This window comes from Pristiophorus japonicus, chromosome 6 (genome assembly GCF_044704955.1).
Source record: "Pristiophorus japonicus isolate sPriJap1 chromosome 6, sPriJap1.hap1, whole genome shotgun sequence".
NCBI classification, from domain to species: domain Eukaryota; kingdom Metazoa; phylum Chordata; class Chondrichthyes; family Pristiophoridae; genus Pristiophorus; species Pristiophorus japonicus.
The window spans coordinates 19,231,692-19,250,193 of record NC_091982.1 but is presented as its reverse complement, the minus strand read 5'-3'; the positions used below and the strand labels follow the sequence as shown (position 1 = coordinate 19,250,193).

General features: G+C 45.0%; 1 protein-coding gene across 1 annotated transcript in view; it reads right to left on the bottom strand.

Moving 5' to 3' along the window:
• The window catches only part of arhgap20b (Rho GTPase activating protein 20b), a 181,622-nt gene that overhangs the window by 12,139 nt on the left and 150,981 nt on the right, over positions 1–18,502 (bottom strand). The window lies entirely within an intron of this gene.

Below are 18,502 nucleotides of genomic sequence, written 5' to 3'. Positions count from 1 at the left end.
GCCGACTTGCCGATCGGCCGACAAAATACTGGCCCCAGGTTCAGCCAGGCCACCAGCCCAGCCAAAACTCTCCCTGGTGGCCTAGTGGCCAAAGTTAATAATTATCGCATCTCTTCCCTTTAACGGAGGGGAGAGAGCGTGATGACGCACACACGCTGTGACGTCACCACGTTGATTGACAGCGGCAGATGGGCCTTGCGACCCATTTCAGCCAGTCAGCCTGGCTTTGAGCCTAAGACCCACCCCATTATGATCCATTTCCTGTAGTACTTTGAAAAAAATTCAAAGTCCTGAAAATGGATCTACAAATGGATCTACTCACCGCACCAAGGATTCCAGCGGTGAGTACCAGTTAAAAACTCATAGGGGCACCAGCTTTCAGCCGCACCTGAATTTCGGCCCCAATGATTAAGTTGTAGAAGGCAAAGGTTAGGTCACAGTTAGAGTACTGTGTACATTTTTGAGCAACCCATTAAAGAACATTAAAACCTTACAGAGCATCTGTAGATATGTGAAGAGAAAAAGATTAGTCTCTAGATACTTGAAGAGAAAAAAAATTAGTGAAGACCAACGTAGATCCTTTACAGACAGAATCAGGTGAGTTTATAATGGGGAACAAAGAAATAGCAGAACAATTGAACAAATTATTTGGATCTGTCTTCACTAAGGAAGACACAAATAACCTTCCGGAAATACTAGGGGTCCGAGGGTCTAGCGAAAAGAAGGAACTGAAGGAAATCCTTATTAGTCAGAAAATTGTGTTTGGGAAATTGATGGGATTGAAGGCCGATAAATCCCCAGGGCCTGATAGGCTGCATCCCAGAGTACTTAAGGAAGTGGTCCTAGAAATAGTGGATGCATTGGTGATCATTTTCCAACATTCTACTGACTCTGGATCTGTTCCTATGGACTGGAGGGTAGTTAATGTAACACCACTTTTTAAAAAAGGAGGGAGAGAGAAAACGGGGAATTATAGATCAGTTAGCCTGACATCGGTGGTGGGGAAAATGTTAGAATCAATTATTAAAGATGAAATAGCAGCGCATTTGGAAAGTGGTGACAGGATCGGTCCCAGTCAGCATGGATTTATGAAAGGGAAATCATGCTTGACAAATCTTCTAGAATTTTTTGAGGATGTAACTAGTAGAGTGGACAAGTGGATGTGGTGTATTTGGACTTTCAAAAGGCTTTTGACAAGGTCCCACACAAGAGATTAGTGTGCAAAATTAAAGCACATGGTATTGGGGGTAATGTACTGATGTGGATAGAGAACTGGTTGGCAGACAGGAAGCGGAGAGTTGGAATAAATGGGTCCTTTTCAGAATGGCAGGCAGTGACCCGTGGGGTGCCGCAGGGCTCAGTGCTGGGACCCCAGCTATTTACAATATACATCAATGATTTAGATGAAGGAATTGACTGTAATATCTCCAAGTTTGCAGATGACATTAAGCTGGGTGGCGGTGTGAGCTGTGAAGAGGATGCTAAGAGACTGCAGGGTGACTTGGGCAGGTTAGGTGAGTGGGCAAATGCATGGCAGATGCGGTATAATGTGGATAAATGTGAGGTTATCCACTTTGGTGGCAAAAAACAGGAAGGCAGAATATTATCTGAATGGTGACAGATTAGGAAAAGGGAAGGTGCAACGAGACCTGGGTGTCATGGTACATCAGTCATTGAAGTTTGGCATGCAGGTACAGCAGGTGGTGAAGAAGGCAAATGGCATGTTGCCTTCATAGTTAGAGGATTTGAGTATAGGAGCAGGGAGGTCTTACTGAAGCTATACAGAGCCTTGATGAGGCCACACCTGGAATATTGTGTTCAGTTTTGGTCCCCTAATCTGAGAAAGGACGTTCTTGCTATTGAGGGAATACAGCAAAAGTTCACAAGATTGATTCCTGGGATGGAAGGACTGACATATGCGGAGAGACTGGATCAACTGGGCTTGTATCCACTGGAGTTTAGAAGAATGAGAGGGGATCTCATAGAAACATATAAAATTCTGACGAGATTGGACAGGTTAGAGGCAGGAAGAATGTTTCCGTTGCTGGGGAATTCCAGAACCAGGGGTCACAGTCTAAGAATAAGGGGTAAGGTCCGAGATGAGGAGAAACTTCTTCACTCAGAGAGTGGTTAACCTGTGGAATTCTCTACCGCAGAAAGTTGTTGAGGCCAGTTCGTTAGATATATTCAGAAAGGGATCAAGGGGTATGGAGAGAAAGCAGGAAAGGGGTACTGAGGTTGAATGATCAGCCATGATCTTACTGAATGGTGGTGCAGGCTCGAGGGGCCGAATGGCCTGCTCCTGCACCTAGTTTCTATGTTTCAAATGGTAGCAGTCAGACATCTATTTTACAGTAGTGATTAAGTGTAGCTCGTTCCTTATATAATAAATAGTTTGCCACTACTATGTTAAAGTATAATATAAATAATATCCTTACATAGCAGTAGTTTAGCTTGTCTCACCATCTATGGGAGCTATCTGGCCTGACTATCTCTTTTTGAAAACCACGGACAAATTGTCTGATTTGAAATAGACAGATCAATAAATACCTTCAGTAAATTAACCACAAACCAATAAATTGAAATAGCTGTTTAATTCAAAAAGAGCTGCCAATCAAAATTATATTTGAACAAATTAATATCCTCGAGGAAGATTTTCACTGGCTCCATTGAACAAAAAAGAGGTGGTAGTGCCTCAAGAATCATGTAGAAAACTTAATATCCCGTTCCCATTCCCAATCTGGCTGATGACATTCTAAAAGCATTTACGACCATCTTCAGCCACAAGTGCCAAGCGGATGATGCATCTTGGCCTTCTTCTGAGGTCCCCACCATCACAGAGTCAATCTTCATCCAATTTGATTCACTCCAGGTGATATCAAGAAATGGCTGAGCGCACTGGATACAGCAAAGGCTATGGGCCCCGACCAAATCCCGGCTGTCAGGATGAAGACTTGTGCTCCGGAACTAGCTGCGCCTCTGGCCAAGCTGTTCCAGGACATCTACAACACTGGCATCTACCCGACAAAGAGGAAAATTGCCCAGGTATATCCTGTCCACAAAATGCAGGACCGATCCAATACGGCCAATTACCACCCCATCAGTCTACTCTCAATCATCAACAAAGTGATGGAAGATATTGTCGACAGTGCTATGAAGCGGCGTTTGCTCATTAGTAACCTGCTCACCAATGCTCAGCTTTGGTTTCGCCAGGACCACTCAGCTCCAGACCTTATTACAGTGTTGGTCCAAACATGGACAAAAAAGAGTTGAATTCTAGAGGTGAGATTAGAGACTGCCTTTGACATCAAAGTAGCATTTGACTGAGTGTAGTATCAAGGAGCCCCAGTAAAATTGAAGTACTTGGGAAATCAGGGTGAAAACTCTTCACTGGCTGGAGTCATACCTAACACAAAGGAAGATGGTTGTGGTTGTTGGAGGCCAATCATCTCAGTCCCAGGACATCGCTGCAGGAGTTCCTCAGGGCAATGTCCTAGGCCTAACCATCTTCAGCTGCTTCATAAATGACCTTCCCTCCATCATAAGGTCAGAAGTGGGGATGTTCGCTGATGATTGCACAGTGTTCAGTTCCATTCGCAACTCCTCAGAAAATGAAGCAGTCCATGCCCGCATGCAGCAAAACCTGGACAACATTCAGGCTTGGGTTGCGAAGTGGCAATTAACATTTGCGCCACACAAGTGCCAGTCAATGACCATCTCCAACAAGAGAGAGTCTAGCCACCTCGCTTTGACACTCAATGGGATTGCCATCACTAAATCCCACACCATCAACATCCTGGGGGTCACCATTGACCAGAAAGTTAACTGGACCAGCCACATAAAGGTGAAGAAGAGGAGGTGAATATGAGGGGGACAGGATGAGAAGCCATTACTGGAGATTTGCTGGCTGAATTAGGACAAGTATGGGTGGAACCACCCAAGGAGGTTTTTCCAGAGACAGAAAATTGGAAGAATGTGAGTAGTAAAGAAATTGAGGAAGTGGTTAGAGATAGTCTTATCGATAATTTACTTCCCAGACGTGAAGAGGCTGCTGAGAACAAAGGGGTGGATGTGGATGTTTTGGGTCGAGAGTTTATGTGAAGGGTGAGATTGAGTGAGAACAACAGGGTAAAGAAGTCAGGGGAGAGGAAGCTAGGAAAGTGATTTCAACAAATATCTAAATTTAGAGGCTAAGGCAGGAGAGTAGGAAAGAAGTCTCGATGTTGATGTTGTAGGGCGTGGGAGAGCAGTAGATGATATTCTTAAATAAGAGTTGGGAGAAATGACACAGGGTGAGATGCTCAAAGCAAAAAGTGCCAAAAGAATAAGGGGTGAAGCTGAGTTTGGATTGGTGATAAAAACTATTTCACTGCCATGGCATTTGAGCGGCCAAGTGATATGCTGTAGCTAAATAAGGAGGCTTTGCTGAATGGGAACAGATCACAACCCCTAAACTAGCTCTGTGGGGCCCAGACTATCAATGGATTCATCTATGATGAGGTGGGGGATGGTGAAGCCCTTGTTCATGAATCAGTAAAAATCTGGAAGATGGGAGTGAGGCAGGAGTTGCTGTAATGGTAGAATTGTAGGCCCTTCCTAGATTGGCCAGTTGGCCTCCCTCATCTGTGTCTGTCTTGTGCCTAAGAGTAGCTTGATGTTCTATTCAGTAGAAGCAGTGGAAATACATGAGTGTCTGTGTGCCAGGGTTAGGGAGTTAAAGGTGGATCAGCTATGAAAGAATGTATTGGCTCGCACAGTGAGCCACAGGATAATTCCCTGCTCTTTAAGTGTCAGTTTCATTCAGTTGGCAACATTCTTGACCTGCTATTGACTTGAGAACATAATCTAGGCTGACACTAAGGAATGATTCAATATGCTAGGGAGTCTTATGGAGAAGATGTTTATCTGAGGTCCCAACTGCCTGTTCGGATGGACAGAATTTTCATCATTTATTCATTTGTTGCTTGTGGGACTGTGCTATACGCAATTTGACTGTTGTTGCTAACTATGACTGAACTTCAAAATTAATCTATTAGAACATAAGAACATAAGAATTAGGAACAGGAGTAGGCCATCTAGCCCCTTGAGCCTGCTCCGCTATTCAACAAGATCATGGCTGATCTGGCCGTGGACTCAGCTCCACTTACCCGCCTGCTCCCCGTAACCCTTAATTCCCTTATTGGTTAAAAATCTATCTATCTGTGATTTGAATACATTCAATGAGCTAGCCTCAACTGCTTCCTTGGGCAGAGAATTCCACAGATTCACAACCCTCTGGGAGAAGAAATTGGTTGCATAGCATTTTGGAATGGTCTGAGGACAGAATAAAGTGCTATATAAATTTAAGTTCTTTCTTTAGTTGGCCATGCTACTGCTAGTACAAGCAAGCCAATTCAGAAGATGAAATAAACAAGGACAGTGATCCCAGTCAACTGGAGCACTTAAGCAGATTAAGCAGGATCCTTGTGTCCACCAGCCCAGCTGAAGCCAAAACCAAGACCAAGACAAAACAAAGTGCTCCAAATCCGATGTACCTTTGTACTCCTCCCACAAGCCACAGTATAATGAAAGCCTACGAAGTATTCACAAAATACGTGTATGCCTGGCGACACCTGCAAATGCAATGTATAAAAATAGTAATCATGTAGATTAAAAATAAATTGGTCAGGCAGGCCTGAACTGTTTACCCTTGCTAAGTGCACATAGAAATGGCCAAGGGGTCCTCGAGTTTGAAGTTATGTTGTGTGATACAGGTATTAGTAGCAAATGCATTAATGCATTTGCATGAGGTTTTTCTGTCCCCTGTCAGTGAGACATTAACACATTTACTTTAAATGGATTAACATTCTTATTAAAATAGCAGACGGATGCATATCTTACAAACGTGTTCATGAATTTGTTACTAACATCGAATAATATGATTTCAACCTATGTTTCTGGATTCAGAATTGCTTTGCAGTATCCAATAATTTTTACCAAAACATTCATTTGAACACCACCCACTAGATAAATGTATCAAATCTAACGCTTGTGTGAAATATTTACATTTCTTGTTTGTAATTGCTGGAAGGAAATGAAGACGTTTTTTGCTAGGAACTGCACCATTAATGTTGCCTATCTTACACCTGCTGCTGTCCGCTGAGAAAAAATAAACCCACTAAACAGAAAGAAGAGACTCAAGATAACACAGTCTGAAATCAGCAGCCATAAGTACTATATATTGCAATAAGGATTACAATTACGTGAGTGCTGTCAGTGCTCTGCTATCTTGCCCAAGTGGTCATTTTTCATTTGTGAGCCGAACAGTAGGGAAGCTTAGATTTTCTTCAGCCGGCCAGTCATTGTAGTGACGTGGATCAGGAGACCCGCTGTAACTTTTACATCCCTATTGCTATCCTGGCTGAGATCGGTTAACTCACAAAAATAAAATTAATAATTGGTGATTCTGTGCTGCTAGCTTTCAAATGGAGCATGGATTGACGATAGGTAGCTCTGATCTTCAGCCCACGTTCCTGTCAAATGTGCTTCCCCAATGGAAGCACAGGATTGTGGAATCAACCCATTAATCCAATCGCCGAGTTCCGAGAATCAAATTCAACCAGTGTCTTATAACCTGGATCAATTTGGATTCAACTTTATCAGGCGGTTGCAAGAAATTCCAATTTCTAATTGTAAGAGTCTTTACCAAAGAATAGAAGAGCTATAAATATCTCATGATTACAATCTACAACTGTTTTAATGATCAAAGATTATGGGGAAATGTCGACTGGACTAGTATAGACAAAATATTTTATTTTAAGATTAACAATGATAATTTGTTGTTATACATGGAGAAAAAGGCTTCCTTTCAACCACTTGCCAAGCATATGATTTATATTAAATTTATAATGTTATTGTTCGTCCTGCTCTTCCCTCCCTCCCATCTCCCCCTCCCTACAAATATTTAAGGCCTGGGTGTAGGACAAGCAGTAACATTATAACACCTGGAGTATTGTGTACAGTTTTGGTCTCCTTACCGAAGGAAGGATATATTTGCCAGAGAGAGAGTGCAACAAAGGTTCACTAGACATATTCTTGGGATGGGGGGATTATCCTATGAGGAGAGAATGAGTAGTCTAGGCCTATGTTCTCTAGCGTTTAGAAGAATGAGAGGTGGTCTTATTGAAACATACAATATTCTTAATGGCTTGACAGGGTAGATGCAGGAAGGATGTTTCCTCTGGCTGAGGAGCCTAGAACCAGGGGTCACAGTCTCAGAATAAGGGATAGGCCATTTAGGACTGAGATGAGGAGATATTTCTTCACTCAGAGGGTGGTGAATCTTTGGAATTCTTTACCCCAGAGGGCTGTGGAAGCTCAGTCGTTGAGTATATTCAAGACAGAGATTGATAGATTTTTGAATATTAAGGGGATCAAGGGATATGTGGATAGTGCAGGAAAGTGCAGTTGAGGTAGAAAATCAGCCATGATCTTATTGAATGGTATACTCGGAGGCCGAACTCCAAGCCATTGTCAACACCTTCACCGAGGCGTATGACTGAATGGGCTTTACACTAAACATCTGTAAGACAAAGATCCTCTACCAACTTGCCCCCACCACACAGCACTGCCCCCCGATTATCAAAATCCACAATGAGGCCTTGGACAGTGTGGACCATTTTCCATTCCTCGGGAGCCTACTGTCAACAAGGGCAGACATCGACGACGAGGTCCAACACTGCCTTCAGTGTTCCAGTGCAGCCTTCGGGCGCCTGAGGAAGAGTGTGTTTGAGGACCAGGACCTCAAACCAGGCACCAAGCTCGTGGTCTACAGTGCAGTGGTGATACCCGCCCTCCTGTATGGCTCAGTGACATGGACTATGTACAGCAGGCACCTCAAAATGCTGGAGAAGTACCACCAATGCTGCCTCCGCAAGATCCTACAAATCCATTGGCAGGATAGGCACACCAACATCAGTATCCTCACTCAGGCCAATATCCCCAGCATCGAAGCACTGACCACGCTCGACCAGCTCCGATGGACGGGCCACATCGCCCACATGCCTGACACGAGACTCCCAAAACAAGCACTCTACTTGGAGCCCCAGGTGGGCAGAGGAAACGCTTCAAGGACACCCTCAAAGCTTCCTTGAAAAAATGTAACATCCCCACCGACACCTGGGAATCCCTGGCCCAAGACCGCCCAAAGTGGAGGAAAAGCATCCGGGAAGGCGCTGAACACCTTGAGTCTCTTCACCGAGAGCAAGCTGAGGCACCCCACCCACCTGTTCCTTCAACCACCATCTGCCCCACCTGTGACAGATTGTAGGTCTTGCATTGGATTCTTCAGTCACCTGAGAACTTATTCCTAGTGTGGAAGCAAGTCATTCTCAACTCTGAGGGACTGCCTATGATGATGAGTGGTGGAGCAGGCTCGAGAGGCCGAATGGCCTACTCCTGCTCCTATTTTTTATGTTCTTATGTATAGAGAGACAGAGATCATAGAGCAATCAGTGAGATAAAGCTGGTAGACTGCTGCCCCATAGTCCACTCCTCCAGTCAGCACTATTGAGTCTGTGATCTGTGTATTATGGAAGGGTATTGCACAGCCTGGTGGACCCTGTATGTTCAGTTGATTTTAAGCTTAGAGGTTGATGAGTTATATACACTGAAACAGATCTTTATGCTGGAGATCCACAAGGAATGTGGCCATAGGGAATTCCATGAGGAATTTAATAAAAAATAATAATTCAAATAAATAATTGGTCTCTATTTTCATCACCTTCTAGGAAGTGTTGTTCTTAATGACTTGTAGTGTATAGGGGGACTTTCTATAGCAGGCCTGTGAATCTTTGCTAGCTTTGGGGGTTCTATGGCTCTTATTATAGAGACTACCAAACTAGGAAGAGTATTTACAGAATATGGAAGTGGGCTGAACAATAACAGATCAAATTTAAATACAGGCAAGAGTGAAATACTGTACATAAGAAAAAATAAGCGATCTGCACACACCATGTATGGCATCTGTGAGTACTGAGGGAGAGGTTAAGGGAGTACAGGAGAGCAATGAAATTAGACGAGAGAGAGCAAGACTAGTTGAGATGGAGATTGAAATGACCAAGGATGAAGAGTCGAACAGTGCAGAGATTGAGGGAGGAAAGGAAGGAGGATATCTCAGTGAGAAACCTGGTGAAGTTTTGAAGATGCAGGTGAGGATGGTCGTAGTCGACAACAAGGATTTTAAAGGAGCAGTGAAAAGGTGGAACAAAGTGAGCTGCTCAGAAGAGAGGGGGAGAGACGAAGGCATAACTTAGTGATAAAGGCTACACCACCACCGTGGCAGTTTGGGTAGGGCAGGAGATGGAAAAGTATGGTCAGATGATGAGGCTTCAGTAAGGGGCAAGGTATCGCCACCCATCAGCCAAGTTTCAGTCAAAGCCAGGATTTTAATACAACCATCGATAAAATGGTTGTGATACAAAGGAAATTCTGATGACAGGGAGGAGGGAACTATTCTAGTGTCGTGGCCAAATTTTCCCCTTAAATAACTACATCAAAAGAAGATTCACCAAGTCATTCATCTCATTGTTGTATGTGGAATTTTGCTTTTTTTTATTCATTCATGGGATATGGGCATAATTGGCAAGGCTAGCATTTATTGCCCATCCCTAATTGCCCTTGAGAAGGTGATGGTGAGCTGGCTCTTGAACTGTTGCCGTCTATGTGGTGAAGGTATTCCCACAGTGCTGTTAGGGAGGGAGTTACAGGATTTTGACCCAGAGACAATATAAGAACGATGATATATTTCCAAGTCAGGATGGTGTATAACTTGAAGGGGAACTTGGAGATGATGGTGTTCCCATCTGCCTGCTACCATTGTCCTTCTAGGTGGTAGAGGTAGTGGGTTTGGGAGGTGCTGTCGAAGAAGTCTTAGTGAGTTGCTGCAGTGCATCTTGTAGATGGTACACACTGCAACTACGTTGGGCTTGTGGTGGAGGGAATGAATGTTTAAGGTGGTGGATGGGGTGCCGAACAAGTGGGCTGATTTGTACTGGATGGTGTTGAGCTTCTTGAGTGTTGTTGGCATTGCACTCTTCCAGACAAGTAGTCAGTATTCCATCATACTCCTACCTTGTGCCTTGTAGGTGCTGGAAAGGCTTTGGGGAGGTGAGTCAAGTGCTGCAGAATACCCAGCATCTGACCTACTCTTGTGGCCACAGTATTTATGTGGCTGGTCCAGTTAAGCTTCTGGTCAATGGTGACCCCCAGGATGTTGATGGTGGGGGATTCAATGATGGTAATGCCATTGAATGTCAAGGGGAGGTGGTTGGAGCTGGTAATTGCCAGACACTTTTGTGGCGTGAATGTTATTGCCACTTATCAGCCCAAGCCTGTATGTTGTTCAGATCTTGTTGCATGCAAGCATGGACTGCTTCATTATCTAAGGAATTGTGAATGGCACTGAACACTGTGCAATCGTCAGAAAACAGCAGAACATAAGAAATAGGAGCAGGAGTAGGCCATTTGGCCCCTTGAGCCTGCTCCGCCATTTAATAAGATCATGGCTGATCTGAAGTTGGGCTCATCTCCAATTCCCTGCCCGCTCCCCACAACCCTTCACTCACTTATCATTCAAATATTTGTCTATCTCCGCCTTAAATATTCTATGACCCAGCCTCCATCGCTCTCTGGGGCAGAGTATTCCACAGATTTACGACCCTCAGAGAAGAAATTTCTCCTCATCTCAGTTCTAAATGGGCGGCCCCTTTTTTCTTAAACTATGCCCCCTTGTCCTAGATTCGCCCATGAGTGGAAACATCCTCTCTGCATCTACCTTGTTGAGCCCCCTCAGTATCTTATATGTTTCAATAAGATCACCTCTCATTCTTCTAAAATACAATGAGTACAGGCCCATTTTTCTTCATAAGTCAACCCCCTTCATCTCAGGAATCAACCGAGTGAACCTTCTCTGAACTGCCTCCAATGCAAGTATATCCTTCCTTAAATACGGAGTCCAAAACTGTACGCAGTACTCTAGATGTGGTCTCACCAGTACCCTGCATAGTTGTAGCAGGACTTCTCTGCTTTTATACTCTATCCCCCTTGCAATAAAGGCGAACATTCCACTTGCCTTCCTGATTACTTGCTGTACCTGCATACTAACCTTTTGTGTTTCATGCACAAGGACCCCCAGGTCCCTCTGTACTGCAGCATTTTGTTATCTCTCTCCATTTAAATAATAATTTGCTTTTTTATTTTTCCTGCCAAAGTGGATAACCGCACACTTTCCCATATTATACTCCATCTGCCAAATGTTTGCCTACAGCCACCAAAGAACTCACTTCAGGAGTGGAAGCAAGTCTTCCTCGATTCCGAGGGACTGCCTATGATGATGATGTCCACTCACTTAGACTGTCTATATCACTTTGCAGATTCTGTGTGTCCTCCTCACAACTTGCTTTCCCACCTATCTTTGTATCATCAGAAAACTTGGTTACATTACACTCGGTCCCTTCATCCAAGTCATTATTATAGATTGTAAATAGTTGAGGCTCCAGCACTCCACTAGTTACCGTTTGCCAACTGGAGAATGACCCATCTATCCCGACGGTAGCCCGAGGAAGAGAGTGTTTGAAGACCAGGACCTCAAGCCTGACACCAAGCTCATGGTCTACAAAACAGTAGTGATACCCGCCCTCTTATATGGCTCAGAGACATGGGGCCTGAAATTCAGTACCGCTGGAAAGCTGGTGCTCCCCTCACCTTTTTGTGGCCATTAGCGCCAAATGTTTTTGTGGCTGGGCCACCCCATATTCAGCTCCAAAAGTGAACAAATGGGTTCCAGTACTAAGGCACCCTTCCAAAATGAATTTTTCAGTGGTGTGGCTGTCTTTATTTGAGTGTTATCACCACTGAGAAATTCAGCATGTATCTAAGAGTTTCGAGCGAGCTAGCTGCTCCCTGGCCTTTTTAAAGGGCAGTATTTGCAGCAAGGCCCTGAGGAGGGGGGGGAAGGAGTTTGGAAGGCTGGCTGGTGTAAGAGGTGCAAAGAGAGCCAACAGGTTCACTGATTATGGAGATGGAGACACAGATGGACGGTGTGGAGGACAGAAGCAGAATACTGTTTCCTGACGTGGGAAGACCTGGCAGACTGCCAGTACATAATGCATGGAGGGAGATTGCTGGGGAGGTGTCAGACAACTCCACATATGTGAGGACACAACCTCCCAGGAGGGTGCCGGCCAATCTGCATCTGGCCCTTCCAGGGATCCTCCTCCTCCTCCTGCGCCTCCTCCTCCTCCTTCTCAGGTGGTCCTGCTGGCTCGACCTCCAGGGTCTGTCCCCTCACGATGGCCAGGTTGTGCAGCATGCAGCAGACCACGACGATTATGGGAACCCATTGATGCAAGGTGCCAGCAGAGCGGTCCAGGCACCGGAACCTCTGCTGAAGGATGCCTATGCATTGCTCGATGATACACCTGGTGGCACAATGAGCATCATTGTATGCATGCTCTGATGCTGCCCTGGGGTTCTGCAGTGGTATGAGCAGCCAAGTGGACAGGGGATATCCCTTGTCCCCAAGCAGCCAACCGCAATCCTGATTCGGGCTGATGAAGACGGCGGGCACACTGGTCTGGCGCAGAATGAACGAATCATGGCTGCTGCCTCCCTTGCCCGCTGCCTGTCTGCACGGTGCTAATGGTGACGCCTTCTCCTGCATGCCACCCTGCTTCTGACCAGGTGTACCAGGTGTTAGATGTCGTCCTTACTACTAGGGGCATCAAGGGGTATGGCGAGAAAGCAGGAATGGAGTATTGAAGTTGTATGTTCAGCCATGAACTCGTTGAATGGCGGTGCAGGCTCGAAGGGCCGAATGGCCTATTCCTGCACCTATTTTCTATGTTTCTATGTGTCGCCCTCCCAACACTCCTCCCATCCTCAGGGTGAACCCTGCCAAGCAGCTCTCTGCAGCCCACAGGACTCCATTAAAGAGTCAGACCTGAAAGTTTTACAAAAGTATGTGCAAATCTCTGAGCAGCACTCAGCAGGTTGAATGGAGCCAAAACAATTAATAAAACTATTAAAAGATAAATACAGTGGATGCTGTAATCTTAAATAAATATACTAAAATCAATAAAACTATTTCCCTACCAAAGGGCCCCGATCGCGGCAACACTCCAGCGGTGTCCCATTCGAGCACCGACTCGAATACCTCGCAGGGCACTGCTGGGAAAAGTCTTACCTATCTGCAGCTGAAAATCCCTGTCCTTGCCGCTTTCCAGAGGCCCTCACGCTGCAGAGCTCACCGCTGGAAAGTTACCTTGACAGCAGCTTTATCGCGCCGTTTCCGGCAGAAGTGCACACCGCTCAAATGCCCCCCATCCCCCGAGCTGAATATGGCTGACCGAGGGAAATCATCTGACCGCAGCGGCCGATCGATTTTGATGGTGAATTTCGGCCCTATGGACTATGTACAGCAGGCACCTCAAAACAAGTACCACCAACGCTGCCTCTGCAAGATCCTGCAAATCCATTGGCAGGATAGGCACACCAAACGTCAGTGTTCTCACTCAGGCCAACATCCCCAGCATCGAAGAATTGACCATGCTCGATCAGCTCTGTTGGGCGGGTCACATCGTCCGCGTGCCTGACATGAGACTCCCAAAACAAGCGCTCTACTCGGAGCTTCGACACGGCAAGCAAGCCCCAGGTGAGCAGAGGAAACCCTTCAAGAACACCCTCAAAGCCTCCTTGAAAAAGTGCAACATTCCCACCGACACCTGGGAATCCCTGGCCCAAGACCGCTCAAAGTGGAGGAAAAGCATCTGGGCAGGCGCCGAACACCTCGAGCCTCTTCGCCAGGAGCAAGATGAAATCAAGCGTAGACAGTGGAAGGAGCGCACGGCAACCCAAGCACCCCACCCACCCGTCCCTTCAACCACCGTCTGCCCCACTTGTGACAGAGACAGTAGGTCCCGCATTGGGCTCATCAGTCACCTGAGAATTCATTTTTAGTGTGGAAGCAAGTCATCCTCGACTCCGAGGGACTGCCTAAGGAGTTAGCCAATCCTCTATCCACGCCAATATATTACCCCCAACCCTGTGAGCTCTTATCTTGTGCAGTAACCTTTTATGTGGCATCTTGTCGAATGCCTTCTGGAAATCCAAATACATGACATCTACTGGTTCCCTTTTATCCACTCTGCTCATTACATCCTCCAAGAGCTCAAGCAAATTTGTCAAGCATGATTTCCCTTTCATAAAACCATGCTGACTCTGCTTGACTGTATTATGCTTTTCCAGATGTCCTGCTACAGCTTCCTTAATAATGGACTCCCAGCATTTTCCCAACGACAGATGTTAAGCTAACTGGTCTATAGTTTCCTGCTTTCTCTGTCCCTCCTTTTTTAAATAGGCCGTTACATTTACGGTTTTCCAATCCACTGGGACTGCTCCAGAATCCAAGGAATTTTGGTAGATTGTAACCAATGCATCCACTATCTCTGTAGCCACTTCTATTAAGATCCTAGGATGCAAACCATCAGGTCGAGGGGACTTGTCCACCTTCAGTCCAATTATTTTACTGAGTATTTTTTCTTTAGTGATAGTGATTGTTCAAGTTCCCCCCGCCCTTGATTATCTATTATTAAGATGTTTTTAATGTCCTCTACCGTGAAGACCGATATAAAATATTTGTTCAAAGTCTCTGCCATTTCCCTGTTCCACATTATTAATTCCCCAGTCTCATCCTCTAAGGGACCAACATTTACTTTAGCTACTTTCTTCCTTTTTATATACCTATAGAAACTCTTACTATCTGATTTTATATTTCTTGTTAGTTCACTCTCATAATCCATCTTCTCTCTCTTTGTTATTTTTTTATTTGTCCTTTGCTGGTTTTTTTAAATTCCCAATCCTCTGGCCTCACACTAATCTTGGCAACACTGTATGCCATTGTTTTCAATTTGATACCATCCTTTATTTCCTTAGTTAGCCAGGGATCGTTCTCCCTTCTCTTAAAGTCTTTCCTTCTCACTGGAATATATTTTTGTTGAGAGTTAGGAAATATCTCCTTAAATGTCTGCCACTGCTCATCAACCGTCCCACACTTTAATCTATTTTCCCAGTCCACTTTAGCCAACTCTGCTTTCATACCTTTGTAATTGCACTTCTGACCTTATGATGGAAGGAAGATCATTCATGAAGTAGCTGTAGATGGTTGAGCCTAGGACACTGCCCTGGAGGAACTCCTGCAGCGATGTCCTGGGGCTGAGATGATTGGCTTCCAACAACCACAAATATCTTCCTTTGTGCGAGAGATGGCTCCAGCCAGTGATGAATTTTCTCCCTGATTCCCATTGACTTAAATTTTACTGGGGCTCTTTGGTAGCACACTCAGTCAAATGCTGTCTTGATGTCAAGGGCAGTCACTCTCACCTTACCTTTTCGTTCAGCTCATTTGTCCATGTTTGGGCCAAGGCTGTAATGATGTCTGGAGCTGAGTGGTCCTCGCAGAACCCAAATTGGGCATCGGTTAGCAGATTATTGGTGAGTAAATGCTGCTTGATAGCACTGTCAACTACACCTTCCATCATTTTGCTGGTAATTGAGTGTAGGCTGATGAGACGGTAATTGGCTGGATTGAATTTGTCCTGCTTTTTGTGGACAGGACAAATTCAAATTCCACTTTGTAAATGCCAGTGTTGTAGCTGTACTGGAACAGCTTGGCTGCAGGTGCGGCTCATTCCGGAGCACAAGTCTTCAGCACGACTGCCGGGATGTTGTCTGGATCCCTAGCCTTTGCTGTCTCCAGCGTGCTCAGCCATTTCTTGGTTGCATGTGGAGTAAATTGAATTGGCTGAAGACTGGCTTCTGTGTTGGTGGTTGATGTCTGGAGGAGGCCGAGATTTATCATCCACTTGACATTTTGGCTGAAGCTGGTTGCAAACGCTTCAGCCTTGTCTTTTGCACTCACATGCTGAGCTCCCCCATCAGAGTCTGTGGAACAGCTCTCCCAATTTTGGCCCAAGTCTCTAGATGCTAGTGAGGTCGACGCTGGGTGGCCCATCCGGTTTTATTCTGAATATACTTTTGCGTCGCGGTTGGATACAACTGAGTGGCTTGCTAGGCCATTTCAAAGGGCAGTTAAGAGTTAACCACATTGCCAATCCTACCCCTGAACATCCTTACTCACACCAACATACCTTGCACATCCACCCATCCCTCTCTCTCTATCTACGTTATCACATCCCGATCTCACTAGCCACCCTCACACTCACCCTCATCCTAGTGCAATCATACCAACTAACAACACACAAGGAGGCCGCTTGGATGTTTTAACCAATGTTTATGTAAAGTTTCCGATAATGTGCTGTCAAACATAAAAATCTAATTTTCAATACATTAGACAGATTTGTGTGCACCTTTGTAAGTGACTTAGTGAGTTGCAGTGAATGGTGAAACATAATGGTACAGTACCACCCCCCCGCCCTCCCCCCAAACCCTCCCCCTCCCCTCCACTCACAATGGTGGTGAGTGTGAAAGGAATGGCTTGGGCATTGCAGGGATTCTTTATGGTGTTGCTGTGGGGTGGTGCCAACCTGGCGCATTATGTGGCAGCCTTATGGGTGTACAGCATCAAATGAAGTCAATCTGTATGATGAGGTCACCCCTAGCCCCCGGGCAGCAATGTGGTCAGATGTCCTGTGCAGCATCAGATGATTGTGGAGAAGGTTGGTGATGGTTTTTCTGGTGTGCCTGGAGCTGCTGGTATTACGGCTCATTGTGGTCAAATTCTGAGGACCAAGGTGAGACAATGGGCCAAAAATTCTGGCCTCGGACGGACGGACGAACCGACGGACAGACCCAGCGAGGCCTTGCAAAAGCCGATTTATCTGGGTGCGATGCGCATGCTTTTCCGATCTGTCAAGATTTCTCTGTACAGATCCTCCGCATCCCCGGGAGAAGGACATCCGCGCGGCAGAGATTGGGCTATTTGCCCAACTCATGTCCTTCAAACTTTTACGCCTGGTAAAAACAGGCGCATAGCTTACTTTTACCAGCGTAGCACTTTTAAAACATATAAAAATTAAATTTAAATGCTCATTTTTATATTAAAAACCCTATCCATTAAGGTAAGTTTATTTTTAACCTTATTAAAACACATTGGCCCAGAAATTCCTCTGGGGGTCTTCCCGCGGACAATTGCCTCCTCGCTGGATATTTTTTTACGAATTTACCTGGTGGTCTAGGAGGCATCCTGATTTCTGATGGGGAGGCCTTCTCCTTCTGCACTGCAAAGCACGTTCCCGTGCAGAGGGTCCCGACACAGAAGATGCAGTCATGTGTGACTGCTCAGCCAATCAAGTAAGTATTTCACAGGTTCCCGTTAATAGCACTGAGACTCGCGTAACTACGAGTTCTCAGTTCTATTAATGGGAACAAAAGCAATCATACAAAATAATAAAAAATAAAAAACAGACCACACATATTGAAAATTAATTGAAATTAAAGTTATTATGTCTTATAAAAATAAAATATGTTCCCGATTTTTAAAAATGTTTTTTTAAATTATGGTTAAAAGTAACCTTACTGTAGTGGGGAGGGTTTTTAACAATAAACTATGTGTTTTTAATTTTATTTTACAATTCTTTTTGTGTGTTTTAAAACATTTGCACCTGTAAAAGTAGGCTATGCACCTGCTTTTTCAGGTGCAAGATTTTTGAGGACATTTGCCGGGCAAGATATGGGTAAATAGCCCAATCTTGCCTGTACAAATGTCCTCGCTCCCGATCTGGCTACAATCTGTCAAGCTCCAGTATTGCGCGCAGAAAGCCAGCTTTTCCGATGCATTCCCGGGTCCATAGAAACTTCGTACAGGCCCAGGACATTGGAAATTCTGCCCCATTAAAAAAAATTCCAAAAAAAAATTTTTTTTTTAAACATTTAATTACATTTAATTTCAATTAATTTTAAATATGTGAGGGTATATTTATTTATTATGCTGTGTTACGGTGTTTTAGGGGTTTTTCTCATTGATAGCAATGGGAACTCAAACAACCGGAGTTCCCATTTTTATCAATGAGAAGACTACATAGTGTTTGGTGATCCAGGCCCACGTGACTGCAGCATGGACATACGTACATGAACAACATCTCCCCGTGTGCTGCAAAGCGAATCTAGGCCTCCGACTGGAATCCTATGTTCCTCCGTGAGCACCAGGTACTTTGATAGATTTTTTTCGGGTCGGAGGTGTTTGTACGAAGGAAGCCTCCGACTGCAATTTTCCCCCCACTATAAACGGCACCCATGCTGATGGACTAGATGGCAGGTGAAGCAGAGCTGACAGAAGCAATCTGTCAATGGTGAGAGAGGTTATTCCAATGAGGTGACACTGGATAGAGACTTTGCTGGAAAGATTGCAGTCTGCAGGATCAATGCAGGGAATGCAATGAGAAACAGGCTCTGCTGAGGAAAGTGATCATCTGTCAGGTGGGAGCTTTTATATTACATTTGATACTGT